The 24,545-nt window shown below is 41.8% G+C and overlaps 1 pseudogene across 1 annotated transcript; it reads left to right on the top strand.

The window, feature by feature from the left end:
• The first annotated feature begins 716 nt into the window (after positions 1-716).
• Positions 717-23,982, top strand: LOC147453147 (uncharacterized; annotated as a pseudogene). The gene is made up of 5 exons (XR_015189031.1): positions 717-730; positions 796-898; positions 943-999; positions 21,352-22,004; positions 22,125-23,982. The product of XR_015189031.1 is annotated as an uncharacterized LOC147453147 (transcript).
• The last annotated feature ends 563 nt before the right edge of the window (positions 23,983-24,545 follow it).

Below are 24,545 nucleotides of genomic sequence, written 5' to 3'. Positions count from 1 at the left end.
TAAGAATCAATAAGACAAATCAACATATATTGTACGAGCAAATTTGGGGCGCCCAAAACTTTGGTCGCAATGCTCTTGAGGACTTGAGATTTTGAAAAGATTGTGAGTGTTGAAAATTTCAAGACTAGATTCAAGCGACATGATTTCAATGAGTTAGAGACTCCAAAAAAAAAAAAAGTTTCTTGGTTTTGATCTATAGAGACATTTGCAGTTGTCAAAATGCATTAAAACAACCTCAGTTTTATGGAAGGACTTTTGAAAGGCCAATATGTTTTCAATTACGATTTGACTTATCAGTTTTTCCAATGTGTCGGCATCCTTCCAATTACGAGATTTGACTTATCGCTCACTAAGTGGAACCTTAGTTTTTAACAAACATCTATTATCAGACAAGTTATGAGCATGTCATGACAAAACAGCTTTAAATTATAATTTAAAACCCATGCTTACCCTCTTAAAAGAGCTTGTATTTTAATATGAAAAAAAAATCCCCTTTAAAACTTACACTTACTCTTTCAAAGGTCCAAGGAGCTTGTTTTCTGACGTGAAAATAATCCCCTTTAATTTTTGTTTCATATTCAAGTTATGGTAGAAGGAAGGTGTAAAATTCTTGTGATTCGTTTGACAACAAAATTTGCCAATTACAGAAATAGTGAGTTGGGTCGCAACCTAGGACAGTAGTGCCATTGATAGCCCTGCAATCGTTCCACTAATCCATGCAAAAAGGAAGGTATAGGCTATAATTCGCGAAGAAAAGAAAGCAGCACACTTGACTGAAGCCTCTTGCCAATGCAGGAACGTGAAGGCCGATTCACTTTTCAATGCCTTCCAGCTCTCATCAGCAGACATGTACAACCAAGTTTTAGATTTATCCACCTTGGGTGCGACTCGCCTCCAAGTGTGAAAATTTCCTGTTAATTAATTAGCTACCATTTCGTGAAGGTTGATCAGCTTGCAGGTTCGGGGCAACAGATTATGACGTCGTTGTTGTCGATGTTGGTGAGATAGTCTTCTCTACTTTGTGACTTTGAATTTGCGTACGCAGAGGACTCATTATCAGCTACACTGTCGTTTATTTTTTGTCATCCTCTCGTTTAGTAGCTCAATATATATACTGCTCATAGCTCTAATTTGAGTCCTAACTCCATCGCTAGCGACGACGACGTTGATGTGTGCAGCGGAGCTTTCGCTACGAATGCCTAGCTCTTTAATTTCTCACATTTTACTCAATTGCTGGCCTTGCATTGCTCATTATTAACGGTCATTCTCACGCTTATACACGAGTCCTTTAGAAACACTAACACCAAAGTAGAGAGCTGTGGTGCAGCTTGATGTCAAGCATTCTCTTCTTTAATTTAAGATGTTAAGTGCTACTTCAGTCCAGACACGTATATGAGCTAGATTAGAATTCCGATCTAATTTACGTTCGCAAATCAACAAGCACGCAGGCCATGAGATGGCTGAAGAATCATCAAGCTCTATCTGCACGTTTGTACTGTAGGATACATTCTCCACATCCATTAATTATATTAGCTATCAAAATACATATATAATAGAGCAGAAGATGGGTTACAAATTGACTCTAATCTGGGATCTCTGGGTGTTGTCTTTCGTTTTGAGGACAGTATGCATGAGCAATGGTGAGCTCAATGCGACAAACTCTACCTCATGTGGGCTGTCTGTGCCATGTGCTGAGCTCAACATTTCATACCGTTTTTGGAACTCGGCCTCTTGTGCTGCGTCTGTTGAGATGTAGAGAGAGAGAGAGAGAGAGAGAGAGAGAGAGAGACGAGACAAGAGACACACCATGTAAGCTCCCAAAGATTGATTCATATTGAGGAAAAGATACAAATATATAGGTGAGACCAAGTTGAGTAGTGTGAGCCATATATAGCTCCAACACCCCCACTCAAACAAAGGTCTCTATCTTACCCTTGGGGAGTTCAAGGGAAAAACCCAAGCCCCTATACAATGTGAAAATATGAACCAGTGATGATGATGTGAAAGTGAATTGTGCATCTATGTACAAATATACAAGTGACTCAAAGATCACAATGTGTAGATGTGGAGTGTGCATAGTGCCTGGTACCTATAGGATTACAATGTCATATGCACAAAGCTATTATAATATCAAAGAAGCTAATCTAGAAAGAGTGAGGCCGAAGCAACTCCAAGCTCCGAACGCAAGAGGATGAAACATGACTTGTTGAGGCCTTTGGTTAGAATGTCTGCAATCATATGGTCACTTGGACAGTGTTCAACCATAATGGTTGCTTTGAGTACTTCATACCTGACATAATGATAATGGACAGCAATGTGCTTTGACTTATTATGTTGAATATAGTCTTTTGCAAGACTAATAGCACTTTGGTTGTCACACCGCAAGGGTGTGCTAGAAAGAGGAGAGTGACCAATATCAACCAGAATTTGTGGAATATATATCAACTCAGGAACTGCAAGTGATTCCGCAACGTATTCTGACTCAGTCGTAGAAACTGCAACACAACGTTGTTTCTTGCTGGTCCAAGAAAGAAGACAACCGTTTTATAAAGAGACAGTTTCCACTAGTAGATCGCATAGATAAATGTGAGCTTGCCCAGTCTGCATCAGTGTAACCCAAAACAGAAAGAGATTGTATAGAATCCGATGTGAGTTGTCGTCGATAGACCAAACCAAAATCTGTAATGCCTTTCCAGTATTTCAACACACGCTTTGATACAGACCAATGCTTAAGAGAAGGACGTGCAAGATGTTGTCCAAGATAATTAGCAACAAACAGAATATTAGGATGAGTGTTCATGCCAACAAACTGAAGACATCCAATCAAGTTAGCATAAGGTTGATTTGTGACAAGTTGACCGCCATTGTCAGAAGTTTTCTTCGTAGAGCTCGCAAGACAAGGTGTCGTAGTTGAATGTGCAGATTCCATACCAAACTTTTGAATAGTATCTGCAATAAACTTTGACTATCGAAGAAATAAAATACCTTTTGTACTATTCCGTTGGATTTGAATGCCAAGACATGAGTGAATCTCTCCAAGATCCATCATATCAAATGCAGAAGACAATAACTTTTTCACTTGCTGAAGAAATCCTAAATCATTGGAAACAAGGATGGTATCATCCACATAAAGAGCAAGAATCACAAAACTGCTACCTTGGCGTTTTATGTATAAGTTGGGGTCTGAAGAGCAAGAGATGAATCCTGTAGAGGTGAGAAAAAGATCAAATTTTGTATACCAGGCTCGCAAAGCTTGTTTGAGACCATATAGTGCCTTATGGAGTTGAGCAACAAGGTCTTCTTTACCTGGAATAGCAAACCCTTCTGGTTGTTCCATATAGATTTCCTCTTTCAAGTCATCGTTAAGAAAAACAGTTCGCACCTCCATTTGATGAGCTTCTAAATCAAAATGAACAGCAAATGCCGATAAAACTCGAACACTTGTAATGAGAACAATAAAACTTGAACACTTGTAATGTGAACAATAAAACTGTTACCATACACATGTGGTAGTGATGTGTGTGAACACACTAGGACCGTCGGGGCATTTTTTCTCTCTTTAGGAGGTTTTTTCCCCCGTGCATTGTATATACGCCCATCACTCTAGGGCTATCTATCTTTCCATTGCACACTAAGTGAAACACTCTCCTATTGTGTGCCTTGAGCTTCCTTCGTCTTCTCCAAGCTGTGTGTGTTTCTCTGCAACCCTAATTCCAACAATTGGTATCAGAGCAGGTCACGTCCTCCCAGGCTTAGTCGCCAGCTGCTCCAACACACGCCTGCTCACTTTCTCCGATTTCAGTGAACTTTGGCGAGCGTTCGCAGGTCGACAAATATTTTGGGGGAGCTCAAAGAGCTGGGTCTGCTCAGAATTTTGATTTGGGCTCATTTCGGCCTCCGTTTCCACTACAGGCAGTACTGCACAGGCTATTTCGTCATTTTGTGCAGATTTTCTGTCAGTGCCGTTTTCTGCATAACAGGTGCCTTATAGTCTTCTACGGTTTGTGCTATATAGCACAAGTTGTTCCCGCTCCATTTCTCCTATTTTCGGGCAGTTTTCACATCAGGTGCAGCATTTACCATGGCTGACAACAACAACACAGATGTGTTCAAGATGTTTGCTGCTGAGGACAGGTTGGATGGGGACAACTACCCTATGTGGGCTTATATGATGCAACATGTTCTTGTGTCACAAGGTGTCTGGAACATTGTGCAGGGCATTGATGTACGTCTTGGTTCTGAAGATGTAGGCGATGTTGAGGATGTTGCAGGTCTTGCTGCAAGGATTGCAGTTGTTAGAGTTGTTTTGCCTACGGAAGAACAAGCTCGTTGGGATGTTAAGGATGCGCATGCTCATGCATTGATTGCGTTGTCTGTGAAGCTCACCATTATTCCTCACATCCGTTCAGCAAAATCTGCAAAACAGGCTTGGGATATTCTAGCAGGTCTTTATGCAAGCCGCAATGAGGCTAAAATTGCTTTGCTGCGTAAAGAGCTAGAGTCGAAGATTATGCATGAGGAAGATGATATGGACACTTTCCTTGCTAGTGTCAAGGATATCAATGAGCAACTCATTTCTGCAGGTGAAGTCATTTCGGACAGTTCCCTTGTGCAGACTGTTCTTGATGCCTTACCAAATTCCTACCAGACTTTTGCTAGTACTTGGAGACTCATGACCCAAGGAAATCCTGAAGTTGTCAAGTTTGATGCATTATGCACATTGCTGTTGCAAGAGTCACTTTCTAAAAAAAACAGGACTAGGCAGCGTGCAGTTGAACAGGCTTTTATTGCTTCTCAAAGAAAGGGTGGTAACAGTAATGCAGCCACTTCTTATGGTTCTGCTGCAAGTGGCAAAAATTCTGTTCCTAATGCTTCTGCTGGCAGCACTTCGTCTGGCAATTCTGGTGATAAGGGCAAAAAGAAGATGCGTTGCCATTATTGTAAAGCCAATGATCACTTGATCAAGTCGTGTCCTAAGTTGAAGGCCAAAGAGGCTAAGAAGAAAGAGGGTGGTTCCACTGCAAATGCTGGTTCCACTACAAATGCAGCCATTGTTGAGTCTTCTGTGAAAGGAGATTGTAATACTGATGTTGATGCAGAATGGGCTTTTAGCGCGGAGTGCACTTACAATCCTGCTGTCCATGATGCATGCTTGTCAGTTGCTGCAGATTCACATGTGTGGTATTTCGACAGTGGTGCTACAAAGCACATTACCTCACATCGTGAATTGTTTACCTCTCTCGAGTCTGTCCCTCATGGGAATTCAGTCACTTGTGCCAACAACGCCTCTTATCCAGTTCAGGGAGTTGGAAAGATTGTGCTCACTGCTGCTAATGGCAGTTCCTTCACACTTGTTGATGCACTTTATGTACCTGGGATCAAGAAGAATCTCTTGTCTGTATCCGCACTTGCTAGACTTGGACTTGTAGTCAAATTTGTGGATGACAGATGTACAGTTCATGATCTCAGTTTTGGTGATGAAATTGTTGCATCTGGGCTTTTGTGCCGTGGGCTGTATAAGCTCACTTTGTATGACAAGTGTGGACAAAATTTTGCAAATGCTGTTGCAGATTCAAGGGCTATTTCAGATGCAAAACTTTGGCATGCACGTTTTGGTCATCTGAGTTTTGCTAGTTTGCTGCGTTTGCATAAATCTGATATGGTTGCTTCTTTGCCGCCTCTTGAAGCACTTGTCAAACATGTTTGTGAAGGCTGTATTCTGGGTAAAATGCATCGTTCTAAGTTTCCAAAGGATGGTTCAGTTAGGGCCACATGCAGGTTGCAGCTTGTGCATAGTGATGTTTGTGGGCCCATGCAAACTCCGTCTTTGGGCAATTACCTGTACTTCGTGACTTTCATTGATGATTACTCCAGGCATGCATGGGTATTTCCGCTTAAAGCAAAGTCCGAAGTTTATATGTGCTTCAAACAATTTTTGGCTATGGCTGAAAATGTCTCAAAATGTACTATGGGCACCCTCCGTTCCGATCGAGGGGGGGAGTATATGTCTCATGAATTTAATACATTTCTGGCTAGTCGTGGGATAAAACACCAATGTACAGTGCCTTATACACCTCAGCAAAATGGTGTTGCTGAGAGGAAAAATAGGTCACTAACGGAAATGGCACGATGTATGGTCAAAAGTCAAGCTTTGCCGCATTCTTTTTGGCTTGAGGCCATCATGTGTGCCACTTTACGAAAGCTTTGCAGTCTATTACTCCATATGAAGCATGGCATGATAGAAAACCTTCTATTGAGCACATGCGTGTTTTTGGATGTTTGGCATATGCTTTGGTGCCACAAGTGCAGCGCAGAAAATTGGATGATAAGGCTGTCAAATGTATTTTTGTTGGTTATAGTGCTGAAAGCAAAGGTTACAGGTTGTATCATCCGCAAACAAAACGTATTCTGGTTTCACGAGATGTAGTGTTTGTGGAAGACTCTGTTCAGCCCTTGCTGTCATGTACTAAAGACAGTAATGTAAGCTCACAGGACATTTATGACACTTTGTTGCCTCTTTTCAGTGGTGGAAATACGAATGTAAGTTCCAATGAGGCAAATGTACAGCCTATGGGGGTTTCTGAAAATGTTTTAGAACAGCCTATTACTGATGCAGACGTACATGATGTACTTGATGAGGAAAGGGATGAAAATGAGCAGGCTAGAGGTATGCCAAAATGGCTGGTGCATACTTTGCGTGACAGTAAATTGGATGCACCTTTATCTAGTCGTACTCGTTCAGGCTCTCTCCATGCATGTTATGCATCAGATTGTTATGCTTTGGCTGTGTCTAGTTTACATGATGTTGAGGAGCCTCTGTCTTTTGATGAAGCACAGAATTCAGAAAATTGGATTGCTGCCATGAAATCAGAATATGATGCACTTATAGAGAATGACACATGGACTTTATGTGATTTGCCTCCTGGCAAAAAGGCCATTGGTACGAAGTGAGTTTACAAGTTGAAACGCAAGCCGGATGGTGAGATCGATCGCCATAAGGCTCGACTTGTTGCAAAGGGTTATGCACAACAAAAAGGCATAGATTGTGAAGAGACTTTTGCTCCCACTTGTCGTATGACTACTGTGCGTTTTCTATGTGCATTGGTAGCTCATTTTGGTTGGGATGTACATCAATCAGACATTGTTACTTCTTTCTTGAATGGTGACATATTTGAGGAAGTTTATGTAACGCAGCCTCGCGGTTTTGTCATAAAAGGACAAGAGGACAAAGTGTGCAAATGTAAGAAGGCTTTGTATGGGTTGAAGCAATCTCCTCGTGCTTGGTATGAGAAAGCTGACACTCATTTGGTTAAACGAGGCTTTCGTAACAGTCCAACAGAAAGCACATTGTATGTAAAGCGTGAGGATGATGTATTTCTCATTGTGGTTCTTTACGTTGATGATTTGCTGATCACTGGACCAAATGAGAGACATATTGCTGAATTTAAGGCTGATTTGAATGCTACTTTCAAGATGAAAGATTTGGGGCTGTTGCATCATTACTTGGGTATACAGTTTAAGCAGTGTGATGGTGGTATTGCCTTGTGTCAGAAAAGTTACATAGAGACATTGCTATGTAAGTTTGGACTTGAGGATTGCAAACCTATTGCCACTCCCATGGAAACAGGTTTGAAGTTGAGTCTACATGATGCTGGCGATCCTGCTGATGTCACTCTTTACCAAACTGCTGTTGGCTGCCTCATTTATGTATGCAACACGAGGCCAGATATTCAGTTTGCAGTCTCGCAGGTCAGCAGATTTATGCATAGCCCAGGGTCTAAGCATTGGCAGGCTGTCAAGAGGATTTTCCGCTACCTTAGTGGCACTTTACATCTTGGCTTGTTTTATCCCAAGGGGGGATCATTGCCGCCAGACTTACATGCTTTTTCGGACTCAGATTGGGCTGGTTGTTTTGACACGCGAGTGTCCACAAGTGGTTTTTGTTTCATGCTTGGCAGTTCATGTATATCATGGTTGAGCAAGAAGCAACCTACTGTGGCCACTTCGAGTTGTGAGGCTAAGTACAGGGCAGTCTTCACAGCTACGGTTGAGTGTGTATGGCTCAGACGCCTTATGGCTGACTTGGGTGTTGGACAGGACACTGCCAACACTATCTACACTGACAGTCAGAGCGCATTGGCAGTTGCGAGGAACCCAGTTTTTCATGCTTGCACAAAGCACATTGAGGTGCATTACCACTATGTCAGGGAGAGGCTCTCAGCAGGAGAGATCAGCTTGGCTTATGTGCCAACACAGGACAACCTTGCAGATCTTTTCACAAAGGCATTGTCTCGTGAGAAGCTTGAAGCTTTCCGCAAAGCTTTGGGCTTACTCCCCTTTGTGGACTGATCCTGTCCTCAGAGCATGGCACTTCCCTTTACTCATGTGCCAGCTCTCGTTCACCGCATCACTCCAGGGGGGATTTGTTACCATACACATGTGGTAGTGATGTGTGTGAACACACTAGGACCGCCGGGGCATTTTTTCCCTCTTTAGGAGGTTTTTTCCCCCGTGCATTGTATATACGCCCATCACTCTAGGGCTATCTATCTTTCCATTGCACACTAAGTGAAACACTCTCTATTGTGTGCCTTGAGATTCCTTCGTCTTCTCCAAGCTGTGTGTGTTTCTCTGCAACCCTAATTCCAACAAAAACTCGAACACTTGTAATGTGAACAACTGGTGAAAAGGTCTCTTGATAATCAACACCAGCTACTTGGGAGTAACCTTTTGCAACTAAACGTGCCTTGAACTTGTCAAAAGATCCATGTGCTTTTACTTTTGTCTTATACACCCACTTACACTTAATAGTTGTACGACCAAGAGGTAATTCAGTTAATATCCATGTACCTTTAGAGATAAGAGAATCATACTCTGATTCCATAGCCTCTTTCTATTGATTCTTTTGTGGTGAAGAGATAGCTTCATCATAAGTAACGCGATCTTCAGAAGTAGAAAAAGCATTATCAACAATAACATCATCATAAACATGACATGAGCCATGTTCAAAATCAATAGGCAGATCAACAAAAATATCAATATCATCGTTGGAAGCATTCGGAATGGATGGTTGTGAAGAGGAAAGTTTCTCGATAGGAAGAGTTTCATCATCTGAAAGAAAAGCAAAAGCTTGAAGCAATGATTTAGTATCATCAGAATCATCCATGGACCATGAGCCTCCCATAAGCTGTTCGTTAAAAGTAGCATCACGATTCACAATTACTATCTTGGAGGAAGGGTCATAAAATTTGTAGCCTTTGAAAGTTTCAAAATATCTAATAAAAATAACTTTAAGACCAGGAGCATCAAGCTTTGTTCGTGTTTATTTGGGAACATGAATATAAGCAATACATCCAAAGGTTCTGAAATGAGATACAGAAGAAATGTAACCTGTATGGGTATCTTACCAGAGGGTGCAGTAGTAGGAAGATGATTATGAATAAATACTGCTTTCAAAGTAGCTTCAGCCTAGAAAACACGAGATAAGCCAGAATGAATCATCATACATCTTACAGCATTGAGAATAGTGAGGTTCTTTCGTTCAGCAACGCCGTTCTGTTGAGGTGAATATGAAATAGTGTGTTCATGATGAATTCTATTGTCAACACAGTAATTCACAAACTCTTGAGAAACATATTCGCCTCCATTGTCACAGGCGACGACCAGTTTAAAGTTCCGCAACCTTGTGGAATTGTTTGAAAATAGATAAGGCCTCAGATTTTTGTCTAAGTAAAAATACAGTCGTATACCGTGAGAAATCATCAATGAAAGTAATAAAGTAGCGATATTGTGATCTCGAAGAAGGTAGAGGTCCACATATATCAGTATGAACAAGATCCAATATATCATGAGAATGAGTTGTATTTGAAAGAGGAAAGGGTTTACAATTATGATTCCCAAGAGCACAAAACTCCCAAATTTCCATATGGGGATGAGCTTTAAGATCCATGCCATGAACAAGATCACGACGTTGAAGATCAAGGAGTTTTGAGAAATCAGCATGAACAAATCGGTGATGTCATACTTTGCAATCATGATCACTCGGAGCAGTAACAACATTTGCTACAACATCATTGAGAGAGAGTTCAAACAAATTACCATTTCGAGGAGCAGTGGCTATAGTCTGTCCATCTTTCTCAATTAGGCATTTGGTATGATCAAATCCAACAAAGAGACCAAGATCAACAAGTCTAGCAACTGAAAGAAGATTACGTTGAAGATCTCGTACATATAATTCTCCTCACAAAACTCGAGTGGAAGAAGATAAGGTACCAAGATATAAATCTCCAATACTCTTCACTTGACAAGTCGTATCATCAACAAGATAAACAACACGTTGAATTGGTAGTGGATGATAGTTTATGGAGCCACTTAGACTGATATGTCATATTTCATGTAGCACCAGAATCAACAATAATATATGAACCATCACGTACATGAAGTATTCTGTTTGGAGCAACTGAACATAGGACGCAGCTTGTTTCTGGTACAATGTTGTTTCGATGTTATGTAGCATATGCTCTATTACGATCTGTGTTGAATCGACGCTTATAACACATATGAGTGGGATGATCAGATCGTCCACAATATTCACAAGAAGAAGAAGCAGAGTCTCTAGATAAACGTGGTTGTTTTGTGGTAATATTGTTCTTCATCATATTGACGTGCCCAACAATCACCTTCAATATGGTCATTCTATTGCAGTAAGAACATTGCTTACTAGGAAATTTGAGACGAGAGAAAATATTACCACTACGGCCCCCTTTGCGGTTTCCTCTTTGAAATGGACGCCTTTGAGCATAAAAAACACGTTCCATCTGTTGTAACTAAGTCTTCTCTTGTGAAATCATAGTTGTATCATGACCAGCATTACGTCGTTCTTGACGTTGAGAGTATTCAATTAAAGACATGTAGGCTTGGTCGAAATCAAGTGTTAACCCTCACGTGCATTCCTATCACCTACAACGAACGTCGTATTATTTATTTGGTAGAGTCAGGTACCGGGCTTGTCAGTCCAATAGGAAAAGGGTAAGAGTGATCGCTAATGAGAGGTGCACTCTAACTGGAACATTTAAGGGATTAGTTGGCTAAGCATGGGCGCCCAAGTGTGAATGGGTCAAGCTCATATAAAAGTCAACTAAACCTAAACTTCACTCATTCTTTCATTTGTGCAATTGAAGAGTTCTCTTGCTCCATCTCCATCTTCTTCTTCTTCATCTCCTTGTGTGTGTGTGTGTGTGTGTGTGTGTATGCGTGAGAGAGAGAGAGAGAGGGAGAGAGAGAGAGTGTGATCGAGCATTGCGGTGGCACAACGGCGGCGAGGCGGTTGACTGTGGCGTAGCGGCGTCTCCCTCTTCTTCGCGGCGAAGAATCCTCCACGACGGGAAGCGTAGAGCATTGAGTGACACACCATCGCCATCTTTGAGCTTACTAGTTTAGGCTTGTTGTGTGCTTGGAGCCATTTTTGGCTTGCACACAGTGTATCGGCAAGTTCCTTGCATTGACATGTGCAACATACACGCACATTTTTGGCGCCGCTGCCGGGGAATGCCATACACTAAGCTTGCTGCCGGGGAATGCCATACACTAAGCTTGAATGGCACTCTGTGCTTCTTTCGTGGTGCAATTTCAATTGTAGGAAAGGTAAGGAAGGAGGGTGTGTGTGTTGAGAAGAAGGACTTTGTGTTACTACTGGTGTATTTTGTTTGTTAATGGAGTTTTCAAAGGTACTGTGTTTTTTCTCTGTGTAAGGTGTTAGTATTAAGATTGTTAGTTCTGTGTAATGTAATGTACAATATGTAGGAAGTAGATCTATAAGAGCTAATAGAGTGTGTTAGTGTGTAATATTAGGTGTATTAGTTGGAAGTAGATAGATAGAGTGTGTGTGTGCTCTTGCGTAGGCCGCGGCGACCTTATCCTTTAAATATATATATATATATATATATATATATATAAATAATAATAAAAATTTAAAAGTAGGACCGGGATCGGCGGGAATATCTCCTAGATCCAAGCCCAAACCCAAGCTCAAGCTCACGCTCAGGCTAATGCCTAGTCGCCTTTTAAAATTATGAATTTTAGCTTCACATGTAGCTAAAAATCGATTTTTTGAGGACCAACGGAGCTTCAGATGACTGAACGTTGTGCTGTAAAGCACACCGCGACCCTCTGAGTGATACGCTTGTTTTGAGCTATCACACACTTTAATAAAAAAAATCGATCATTCAAAAATATTAAAAAACATAAAACGAGTGAAAACGGACGCCTAAAAAAGTAAGCGGTTAACCTTCGAGATTATTCGCCAACACTTGTAGGTTGTCAAAGGCACATGCATCTGTGCTCTGGTCGTGTGCTAGAGGCGGAGCAACTAGAGAGAATTTTGACTTACGCAAGTTCTCAGTATCCACCTACCTTAGGTTCCGGGCCCTCGGCAGGGACCCAAGGCAGTACAAACCAAGACCCGAACATAGCGGCTAGAGACTCTTCCTCTGACTACAACGTCATGGAGGGTTTCCAAATGCCTAATCCCGATAGCTCAAGCCAAGCCATGCATGCCATGGGTCCACGGTCCGGGCCAAGCGTGCTTAGTCGCTTGAAAGAAACCTTTAGTAGAGCCACTCGCTTCGAACATGGAGCTAATGATGTAAATGAGAGGGGTGGGAAAGTAAATTCTCCATTCATGACCAAAGTAGACCCTATACCCTTAGAGAATCTGCAAGTGAATACTTCATTCAGTGCACCTCCTGACTCTTCAGAGCTATTCCCCTCCGAGGTCATATTACCCGATGGTAGAAGCCTTGCCGAAGTGCAGGAGGTTGAGCGGTATATCCTTGCAACGAGGTAAAAGGAAGTTGAGAGCTTGCGCAAGGCGGAGCAGTGAAGAGAGTTAAAAGCGAAAGCCCCTATGACAATATCTTTGCTAAGAGAGCAATCGAATGCTCCTGACTTAGGAACCGCTAAAGGCCAACCCCTAGAAAGCAACATTGCATCTAGCTCGAAGGACACCCCTAGCACCTCAATCCTAGATGGAGCGTTCTAAAATGAGAACTGGGAATACGGGCTACAAACAAAAACTTTGACCAACCTATACACAGGTCACACCTATCACGTGGGTTGGTTAGATGTCCTACAATCCACAATGGGCGCTACCAGTGTGGAGGAACAACAAAGAGTTTGTGAGGTCATCCATAGGGTCATTGAGTTAGAGAGACAGAACAAGGGGATCAACATGCCCTCAACGGGTCTCATGAGATTCTTGGATACAAGAAAGGATAAACAACCAACATTATCGCAAATGGAGACTCCCTCGGTAAGTCCGATGGATCCTCCATATGTTGTTTCTCCAGAGGTCTCAGTGCAATCCGAGCCCACAAGTGATAGCTTCACCTTTCCAAGTCTAGCTCATCTTTCCCTTGATGACACTACGGCTACCATGCGTACCCCAATGATGGGCATGTCGAGAAACACGCCATGGACCTCATTTGTTAGTAAAGCACCACTACATGGTAGCTCAAGGCCTGCAACATTACTAGTAGTGTGTACCAATCGTATGCACCTATGGGTCATCGCACTCATGTAGTCCCTACCCCTCCCATTGTTTCAACTACCTATGCTCCACAACCACAACACCCAAGTTCTTATTTCCATGGGACTATACTGGCTAGCATTAGCATGTCACATCCAACGTCTGCTATGCCTACGGCCACACATATGAACTTTGGGCCACCACATGTCACAACATCGTACCAAACATGGAACCCAAGGGCTTCTTATGCGCCAAGACCAATTCCAATACCTACTCCACATGTAGTCTCTGGAGCGCCTTCACCCACGGTGCCTGCTCACTTAGGTGATTTGGCAACATTTGCTCAAGCTATCGATCGATCTATTGCTGAGAATATGCATAACACGCCTGATAGAGAGCCTAGATGTAAGGCAGTACAAATAGCCGAGCTCACACAAAAATTTAGTGGAGACGGGGATGTGAGAAAGCATATCGAAGTGTTTGAACAAATATACGACTCTCTAGGAGAACACAATGACTTGCATAAGAGTAATTCTTTAAGCCTAACCTTAAGTGGAAAGGCTGGGGATTGGTATAGAACCCTAAGGCTGGAAGAAAAAACGATTTACCCTACTCTTAGGAGATTGTTCTTGAAAGAATACATACAAGAGGGAGTACTTTGGGGTGTAGCCTCTCAGCTCCAAAAAGCCCAACAAGAGGAAGGAGAGTCGGTGAGAGACTTTATAAGTCGCTTGAAGCATTTGAATTCTCGTTGTAATCCAAATGAGAGCTTCAACAATAACCAAATGCTTGATAGATTCATTAGGGGATTATGACATGAGAATATCTACAATGGCCTAGTCATTAGAGGTATCACCACTTGGGAAGCAGTCACCACCAATGCAATCCAATTGGAGGATAATTTAATGATTCAAGGAGAAAGAGTGTCTGTTGAGCCTAAATCTATTAGCTCTCAAGCATCAGGGCATCAACCAATGACCCTAAAGCCTATTGCTAAGGAGCCAAAGATATCTGAGATGACTTTAGCAGATCTCACCAAGGCTATTCAAGATATTCTTAGAGACAATCGTGCTCCGCAAAACAATCATATGTATCCAAGAAGGGAGCAACAATGGTGCTAAGTATTCTATGGACCGCATGGTACCAGTGAATGTCCTACTTTTAGAGTAAAATTCAATGGGAATTGCAATGCCTGTGGGAGGTATGGTCATCAAGCCAAGGATTGCATAGTATTTAAGTGCGCGATGGCCAATAGACCAACCTTAGCATGGACATACACACCTCAAGTGCCTGCATGGATGCCGGACCCACCTCTTTAACAAACAACACAACACATGGTCCCTAGGGCCCAAAATGTTGTTCAAACAACACCCTTACCACCTCCAGTGCTATGACTGCAACCACCACATCCGAGAATCACTTCTGTGAATCAAGTGGGTTGTGAGTCATCTATTGCTTGTCTGGAAGGCTGTGAGGAAGATATAGATCCTAATATTGCCTATGGGATGGATGTGCTTGAAGAAATTCCACAATACTACATGGAGGACTATTGGGGACAAGTCAAACCTGTATATCAAGAGGCAAGAGGCCAAAATATCAATTACACTGCTAAGAGACCACCTCTTCAATGCTATGAGAGTGGAGGTCCACATCGTGTAGCCGAGTGTCCTGTTAGGCTACGAAAGAACGCCACACTAATGCAAACAATCAAGCGAGAACGTCTACGATGTCGATACTCATGTGTAATCGATGTTGCATAGATCATTTGATTGCCCAATGTCCAAATAATCCAAATGCACCAAAGATCACGCCATTAAACTTGATTGAAGTTATCAAGGAGCCATCACAAAGTACACTTGTGGTACCAGTAAACGTACTCACACGATCGATGCTCCGAAAAAAAAATTATATTCTTGAGGAAAGAGACACGATATTTCAATTGCCCAATCTTTGAAAAAGAAGAAAACACAAAGGAAGAGATCGCAAAAAGCAGTGAAGTCAGACCCTAGTTCAAAGAACAATACAGGGACTGGTGACGACCCCGTATATATGAACAACGCTGAAGAGGATTCTGATTCAGGTGAAACCATGGAGACCAAAACGACCACTAAGATGGAAACCAACAAGGAAGATCTTCATGAGCCACAATGGCAGGGACCCAAGAAGAAGATAGGAACTTATCCAAACCCTACAGAGGAGATGGAGCGAGTCAAGCAATTAAGGAGGTTGGTAGAAGATACCCAAAGGGATCTAGAACCAGCCCTTAGGCAGATCCAGATTACATACACCGTGTTCCCTACCCAACAACAATCTCACCAAGTGCATAGACCCTTAGCCATACCTAGTGTCATCCAAGAAGAAAGTGACTTAAATTCATGGGAAAGTGGGTGTACTCACTTTTTGATGGAAAGAATGTTTACAGAGGGACTACTTGATCCTATCGAAGAAATGGAGATCCCATCTTCCCCACGTCAAGGGACTGAAGTCCAAAAGGTGCCGTTAAACATTTCCAAATTGATGGATTTCATGTCTTCAGAAGTTAGAACCACCATCATGTCCAGACTATATAAAGACCCTGAGCTAGTCTTAGCTTTTAGAGCCTTCCTCAATGGAGAACTAAAGTTTGGGCTACCACAATTTGTACAGATGGATGGAGCTGGGGAGATCCCAATAGAGGAGGAACACTTAGATCCACAACACAATCTAGATGAGAACCTTGTTATAGAAATACCTGCTAACAAGTTGGGACAATACTTTGAGGGTGATGAATCCAATGTGACCATACTAATCACTACTAAGGGATTAACTGTGAAGGGAATCCTTGATGGTGGTGCTGGAGTTAGCATTGTGACTAAAAATTGCTAGGAAACTATGGGAAGACCTCACCTTGCGACCAAAACCATAGTAGTGAAGATGGCCAGTGGGTCTATTGTTAAACCTATTGGGATACTAGAAGATCTCAAGATCAAGGTCTTTGGACATAAAATAAGAGTTACCTTCATTGTTATGGATTTCTCCAAGCACACTATGGCATCGGAGATGATCTTAGGACGTCCTTTCATGAGGGAAGCAAAAATGGTGCATGACTGGTCTAAAAACCATGTGTACTTGCAGTTCCAAGATTTTATCATTCGAGTGGATCTTGTAACTGGTCGAGCACATCCCCTAGGAAACAGGTTTATAATTGATCATATATCTGACACCACAGTTCATTCGGCCCCATTGCAGTATTGTTACACGTGTAAAGTAGACACTGATGTTGGGGAAGATTCTCCTTATATGGATGTACTACCTGGGATGATTGAGTCAGACAATGTGGATTGGGTCTACCTAGTAGCAACCATATACACTTGGGGAAATAGGGGGATGACCTGGGTAACACCTGAGGGGGATGAAATGCCCGTACCCTTAAATATGCTACAAGCAATGCATATAGCTTCTAACAAGATGCATCCTCATATAACAAAGAAAACATATAAGTGGGTCCCTAAATCTTCTTTAGGGACCATAACTAGTGCTAAAAAACAGAAGCCTTGTAAGAAACCTCCCACTCGCTCCAAGAAAAGTAAGAAAACGTGGTGGTGGATTCTTAAACGATTATTGGAAGCCCAAGGCTACTATCAAGGAAATGATCAAATCTGGGTGCCAAAACGTAAATTGTGCTCTGACTTGTCACCGGACCATGTGAGCTCAATCCCGTGGCTCCAAAACAAATTGAAGATCGTGGAAAGGAAAAAATCACGGAATGTTACACACCTGCTCTAGAGCTAGTTTGGGTACCAAATAAAGAATGATTTTTTCCACCTAGCTCAGGAACAAGGAAATCAAATGAAACTTCTTGCTCTTCAATTAGTTCCTATACGGAAATAGAAGCTTCGACACAACCTTACCTACCATTATACATATCCATACAAGCAAGAAAGAGTTTGCACCTCCCATTGTAAGTTCACCACCTATAACAATGTTGCAAATAAAATCATGGGAGAGTACCTTACCACCCTTACAACTAGATGAAACGGATAGGGCGGTCAAAAAATATTGGTTAAAGCAATTGGTTTTAAAAGGTGACAATATCATTCCAAAAGAAATGATCTACCCAAGGAAGGGGGAAGTGTTTGCTGACATCCATCATTCACTTGCTTCCCTCTCAACCTTCCTCCTTGACCTCTTAATCTCCCAATCTTAGAAAATGTATATATAACGTCTTATACTCACAAAAAACAAAAATAATAAAGAGCAAGAGCAATTAGCAAACGAGTATGCACAATAAAAGTCAAACGAGTATTGTGAAAACGAGTATGCACAATAAAAGCCAAAACATTGACCCAAACCTACACATTCGCATCTGGTACATTGAAACAGAAACCTATGTCATCAAACACCTTTGATCCTCATCACTTGAGTGATGGAGGGTAGGTAGAATTGGTACGATAGGAGTGATTCTGTTTTAGAGTTGAGTGATTAGCAGAGTTATTTTTTCCCACTGATGTGTCTCCTAGAGGTATTGTTTGTGTTTCATAGTGTGTACAGGAACGTGTTGCTGTTGTTAGGATTTGGACCTTCATGGGATCTTTCTCTCGTTCACACTTTAAATCAAGCGCGACCATCAACACAAACAGGTGTTTCTTGTCCATTAGCATGGCTCCTTATCTTTTTTGCATCTATGCTTATCTGCTTTAATTGTGATTGATAGCATAATATCCATCACATTTGCTTAGTACCAAACATTAAATTCAATGTAATTTTTTGTCATAATCACTTGTCTAGATTTAAAAATCCAGCACTCCGACTAAGCTAGTTTGACCAAGTTAGGTGTTACAAATCTTCTCTTAATACCATGGGGAATGCCTTCTTAATAATTAATGGTTACTTAGGTTCTTAATCCGATTTAAACAGCATTGTGTGAAATATACTAGGGCTTTCTAGTGGGCTTAGTCCCTAATTAATTATTAGGAATGCCTTCCTAATAATTAATTGTTACTTAGGTTCTTAATCCAATTTAGGCAGCATTGTGTGAAATGTACTAGGGATTTCTAGTGGGCTTAGTCCCTATTGACCTTTAGCTTAAGTATTATAATGGGAGTTTACTAATGTGATGAGCCGGGGGAGGGTAATAGTGTTATATGACCCCCCAAAGTTACAAAATTAAAATGCTGAAAACGAACAAACAAAAAAAATCAAGGTGCCACAATGTAAAATCTTAAGCTGGAAGAAAAATATCAGCTTGACTTGGTACTCCACTCACATGTATTGCCTATGGTACTAGAGCCCTAGAGGTTCCTAGTGTGGGCGCTTTTCCTTGAAAAGCGAAAAACCCAAGGCATACAAAATAAGCACACACATCAAAATTGAAACAATGTGAAAAGACTTTTGGGGGATCAAAGAAAAGGTAATCAGTCAGGCGATGATTTCATGAGAAATTTCTTTTATCATAGCTTAACTACAAGGTCTTCTAGGTATAGCCTCTAGTCAGTCCTCGAACATGAAATACTGGGCTCTCACCATTAAACAACTTAATTGACTAGAGAAAATTAAGAAGCTTTCCCATGGTATTAATAGTCAATCTTTAGTGCCTTTCGACCGTTAAATTAGCGACCCTAGACTTGTTTAATTTTTTACCTTGACAGCTGTTTATGCATTTGATTATATTGCAATTTAATGTTTATTGCTGACATACAACGGACATCGTATTATTTATTTGGTAGAGTCAGGTACCGGGCTTGTCGGTCCAATAGGAAAAGGGTAAGAGTGATCGCGCTGATGAGAGATGCACTCTAACTGGAACATTCAAGGGATTAGTTGACTAAGCATGGGCGTCCAAGTGTGAATGGAGCGAGCTCATATAAAAGTCAACTAAACCTAAAATTCACTTATTCTCTCATTTGTGCAATTGAAGAGTGCTCTTGCTCCATCTCCATCTTCTTCTTCTTCATCTCCTTGTGTGTGTGTGTATGCGTGAGAGGGAGAGAGGGAGAGAGAGAGAGAGAGAGTGCGCGATCGAGCATTGCGGCGGCACGACGGCGGTGAGGCAGTTGAGTGCGGCGAGGCGGCATTTCCCTCTTCTTCGCGGAAAGGAATCCTCCACGACAGGAAGCGTAGAGCGGTGAGTGACACACCATCGCCATCTTTGAGCTTACTAGTTTAGGCTTGTTGTGTGCTTGGAGCCATTTGTGGCTCACACACAGTGTATCGGCAAGTTCCCTGCATTGACACTTGCGACATACGCGCACATCAAGACCATATTTATTAGAGAGAATAGTAACAATGTTATCATAAGAAGAGTCCTTCAGCGTATCAAGGAGAAGTGTAATCAGCTGCTTTTGTGGAACAGGGTCACCGACAGCAGCAAGTTGATTAATAATAGATTTGAAAGACTCAATATGTCCCGTCATGGCAGTACCAACTTCATATTGTAGTTTGTTAAGAAACCCTCTCAAATAAAGTATTTCTGTAATATATTTATTCTGAAAGTTTGCAATAAGGAACTTCCATACGTCGTGGGAAGTAGGCAATTCATACATGTCAAGCAAAAGAGAATCACTAAGAGCAGAAAGAATATACTGACGAGCTTCTTTTCACATCGTTGCCAATCCGCATACGCAACATTCCAATCTTCAAATATAGGTCCTTCAGTGATAAACACATTATCATGATCTGTATCAATAGGCTGAGGTGGACAAACATGATTTCCAAGGACAACATCAGAGAGTTCATCGCCTTCAAGAATTAAAAACATCTTTGCTTTCCACCTTGTAAATCCTTGGCCTTGGAAAAGAGGAATAGAACTCTGGCCAGAAGGAAAGCCGTTGACGAGAATAGTCATAGCCATATCTAGTTGCAAGAAGACGTATAAGATAAGATCGCAGAATCTGCACATCATATATGGTGAAGGCTGCAATTGAGAACGAGAGAAATATGACGACTGTGTTCTATCAATGATAAACGCAAGAAGGATGCTCAATACAGGTCCAAAGATGTGAGAGACGTCATTCAAAAAAGCAGGAAAAAGGAGACGTCAATAATAAAAGAGTCCTCAAAATAGAGTGACGTGAGACACAAGATTGACGGCCACAATATAAATAAATCTAAACTTGCTCGAAAAAGTTAACGCCAAAATTAAAAAAACGATCGCGGACGTTTCACGAAGATGGACGAAGAAGAAAGCTGCGTCAAGCTCAATTTGTAGTAAAAACAACATAACTTTCTGCTGCAAACTCCGATTGATGTAAACCTAAAACTCAAATCGAAGAGCTCGAAGAGACGAACACGTTATGGATGAAAAGCGCCACCATTGTGCTATGTTCCATTGCGCTTTTTTCGTTTCTCCAAATTTTGAGCAGAAGACCCCGAAAAATTGAGACGAAGTTCAAGGTGTCAAAAAACAAATCAACAAGAAAATATAATCAATGATTTATTATATCGATTAGCAATGAACACCACAGAAAACACTAATCCTATTCTTTTTAACACAAAACAACCACAATTAACAAGAATCAATCCTCAAGAAATAAAATTTGCAACAATTTTGAATCTTACATGCGAATCGCATACACATATTGTTTTGTCACCATGAATTGAATTGACGCGTGATCGCTACCGTTCTAATACCATGTTGAGATGTAGAGAGAGAGAGAGAGAGAGACGAGAGAGACGAGTCGAGTCGAGAGACACACCATGTACGCTCCCAAACACTCATTCATATTGAAGACAAGATACAAATATATACGTGAGACCAAGTTAAGTAGTGTGAGCAATATATAGCTCCAATAGCGTCCCCAGCCTTTGTTCCCTTCAATTGCAGCTCATCCTCTACGCATGCTAATTAGAATTCTTTATCTCTTACCCTAAAATCATCCAACCCTGGTAATCCCCCTCCTGTTGCCATCATAACAGACATCACTGCATCTGATATGTGGGCAAGGCCGACATCAGTCTTACCTGGGACACTTCTCTGCTCACCATGGACTTTTGTGCCTCTCTCTTCACCTCCCACAATTTTTCTCGATTCAACATCCCTGCCTCTTTTGATCTTTACGGCTTTGCTGACAATGCATTTCAGTTCTCTGGCCAAAATGTTTACCTATTCTTCAATTGCATAGATCTAGCCGCCGTGTCTCAATATGAGAACTCTGGTGCATATAGCTATCCAGCGATGGGGCAACGGGAGCGAGAAAGTGAGTATTGCAAGAGCCATAGAAAAAAATGTCTAAGTGAGCTTGCTGCGATTTCTTGCGTTAGCCTGATTTCACAAGACAAGGAGCTCAGGCTGCGTCATACCATGGATACATTGGGCTACTCCCATTTTACATTTGGTATATTTACAGAGACACCATCAAGTATAATATTGAAGAAAGGGTTAGTTCAACTTTCTTGGACAGATAGCAAGTGTACTAGCTGTACAAAGGCTAGTGGAGTCTGTGTTTATGAGCACCAGGTTGTCTCTTTCAAGCGGATCCTGAGACACAAACATGCCAATTAGGTGATGTTTTCTTTTGATGTTACTCCTAAATTCCCCATTAATTATGAACACATGCATCGATGATGGGTATTTGCCAGGACGAAGCGTGTACTTTCTAACCTTTGAGCTCCTATGTTTCAGACTCCTATGTTTCAGAACCCTCCTCTGTCTCTTATGGTGGATTGATGCGATGTGACCATGTCTTTCAATTTTGCTTGGGTGTGGCATTATTGGCGGTAGCTCTAATGCTGGCTTTTCTGGGCTTTTACTATTTTGGCAAGGTCAAAAAGAGTTTCCGCGATCTCCCCTCGAGAATGGCGCGTCTAGCAATATATGTGCTGAAGAAAGTGTTGAGACGCCTGCAAGAGTCCACTTACAGGCCCAATCTTTCAATCATTTTCAGGGAATTGGAGGGTCTCACTGAGTGGCCCGTCGAGTACTCCTACAGCTCCATTGCATCTAGTGCAACAAAGTCATTTGGCTGTGTTGTTGGCGAAGGAAGCTTTGTTGTCGTCTATAAAGGGACACTTCCAAGCAACAAAGAAACAACTCTACTGCAGTGGAGATTGCTGTGAAGGTGTTGGAGATAAGGTCAAAGCACATGAACAAACAATTTTTGAATGAGGTGGGTACTGTAGGGCGAATTCATCATGTCAATGTTGTCAGGCTCCTTGGCTTCTGTGTTCAAGAGGATCATGAAATACTTGTATATGAGTATGTGGCGAATGGCTCGCTCGATAAATGGCTCTTTCCAGGAAAAAATGGTGGCGTTGATGAAGAGCGAATGCTTTACTGGAGTCAAAGGTATGCAATAGAGTCAGGTGTAGCACGGGGATTAAGCTGCCTGCATGAGGAGTGCCGACATCGCACAGTGCGCTGTGATATCAAGCCACAAAACATACTCTTGGATGTCCCAAGATAGCAGATTTTGGGCTGTCAAGGCTCATGAGTAGAGATGAGAGCCAAGTAGTGACGTTGGCGAGAGGAACTCCGGGGTATATGGCACCTGAATTTTGGAGGGTAGGGGAAAGTAGGCTGAGCACAAAGTTTGATGTGTACAGCTATGGGATGGTAATTCTAGAGCTGATCAGTGGACGCCCCAATTTCACGGTTCAGGATGCCAATACAGGCAACGTGCGTTGCTTCCCAGCGGTGTCGTTTGATGCTGCTATGCAGGGTAGCATGGGGCCATGTTAGATCCTTGCTTAAGCATATCGTTGCAAACATCACATGCAGAGGACTATGGGGCTCAGGAGCATCAAATTTGGACAGCGGGTTTTGCAGCTTTGTGGTGCATCCAGGACCACCCTGCAAGCAGGCCAACCATGAGTGAGGTGGTGCAGTATCTGGAAGCACAATTGCCATCTCCAAAACCCCACCTAAACCAAGCATCTCCACCACCCACCGGCACATACTCCATTCACGGCCATCGCTACCCATGACATGCAAGAGTTTACGCCTGTCAGCGTTGGTCGATGAGAGCCCATTTTCATCTTGATCTTGGTATCCTGGTGCACATTGAAATCATTTTAGAGAGCTCAAAATCATGTGGTTGTCCCTTTTGGAGGTAGATGATCACCCAGCCATTTCAAGGCCTAATGGTTATGTAGATAGCAGGTGTATGTATGTGCATATATAAAATGATAGAGGCCGATTTTTAGCCTTAATCTTGGTTACAAAAAAGGGATTAACCAGGCAATTCGTTGTATTCTTCATGATGCAGGTCAAGAAGGTTACGCTTGTAAGCATGCCTTACACGATCTTCAATATGTAAAAGTTAAAATTGTTGTAATGGAGGATTCTGAGTCACTTCTGTGTAGCTGAAACTTTACATATTATTCCGAAAGATTATGCAAAAACCACAAAGACGGAGGCCTGAAAGCAATCATTTTGATCTATTGCTGTTAGTTGTAATACTCAAGTTCCATCATATTAAGGGTCTCTAGGATGGGGACGTTGCTCATTACTTCAACAAATAGCATCTAATGGCTTAAAGATTTTGTCTACCAGCATAGACCCTCCCGACTTAATTTGAAGGGCTTTGTTTGACCCTACTATTGAAGCTTTCCTTTCTTTGTTTTCTCTCAATTGATCTTGATCTTATGAGAGCTCTATAGCCATGGGTGCCTATCTTCACTCTCGTGAGGGTTTCATTTTTTTCCTTCTTGGATTTCCAAGATTTTCATCATGTTACCTCCTTAGGCTCCCTCTGTGTGTTCTCATCATTTCGAGATTCTTGAGTTTGATCTCTCATTATGGATCAATTCTCTCTAAATATAATCCATTGGAACTAGGTAGGATTCCTATCATGCTCATTGGAGTCTTAGCTCCTTTATTGTGATTTTTTGCATAGTTTAGAATAAAGTGTGTTTTTCACACTGAGAAAAAAGACAAAATTCTAAGTATTTTTAGTTTGTGGATAGTTTTAGGCCAAATGATCACTTCCACATTCATATCACGGTCCCATGGATTGGGGTGATTGTGTCATAGTTGGCATTGATTATCCTCTACTTGGTGGATATGCCCTAGGTTTGTAGTTTGGGCTGGCTATAAATATCAAAT

Source organism: Adiantum capillus-veneris, chromosome 8, assembly GCF_014529385.1.
Source record: "Adiantum capillus-veneris isolate H3 chromosome 8, ASM1452938v2, whole genome shotgun sequence".
Classification (NCBI taxonomy): domain Eukaryota; kingdom Viridiplantae; phylum Streptophyta; class Polypodiopsida; order Polypodiales; family Pteridaceae; genus Adiantum; species Adiantum capillus-veneris.
The sequence above is the reverse complement of the archived record's forward strand: the minus strand, read 5'-3'. Positions and strand labels throughout refer to the sequence as shown.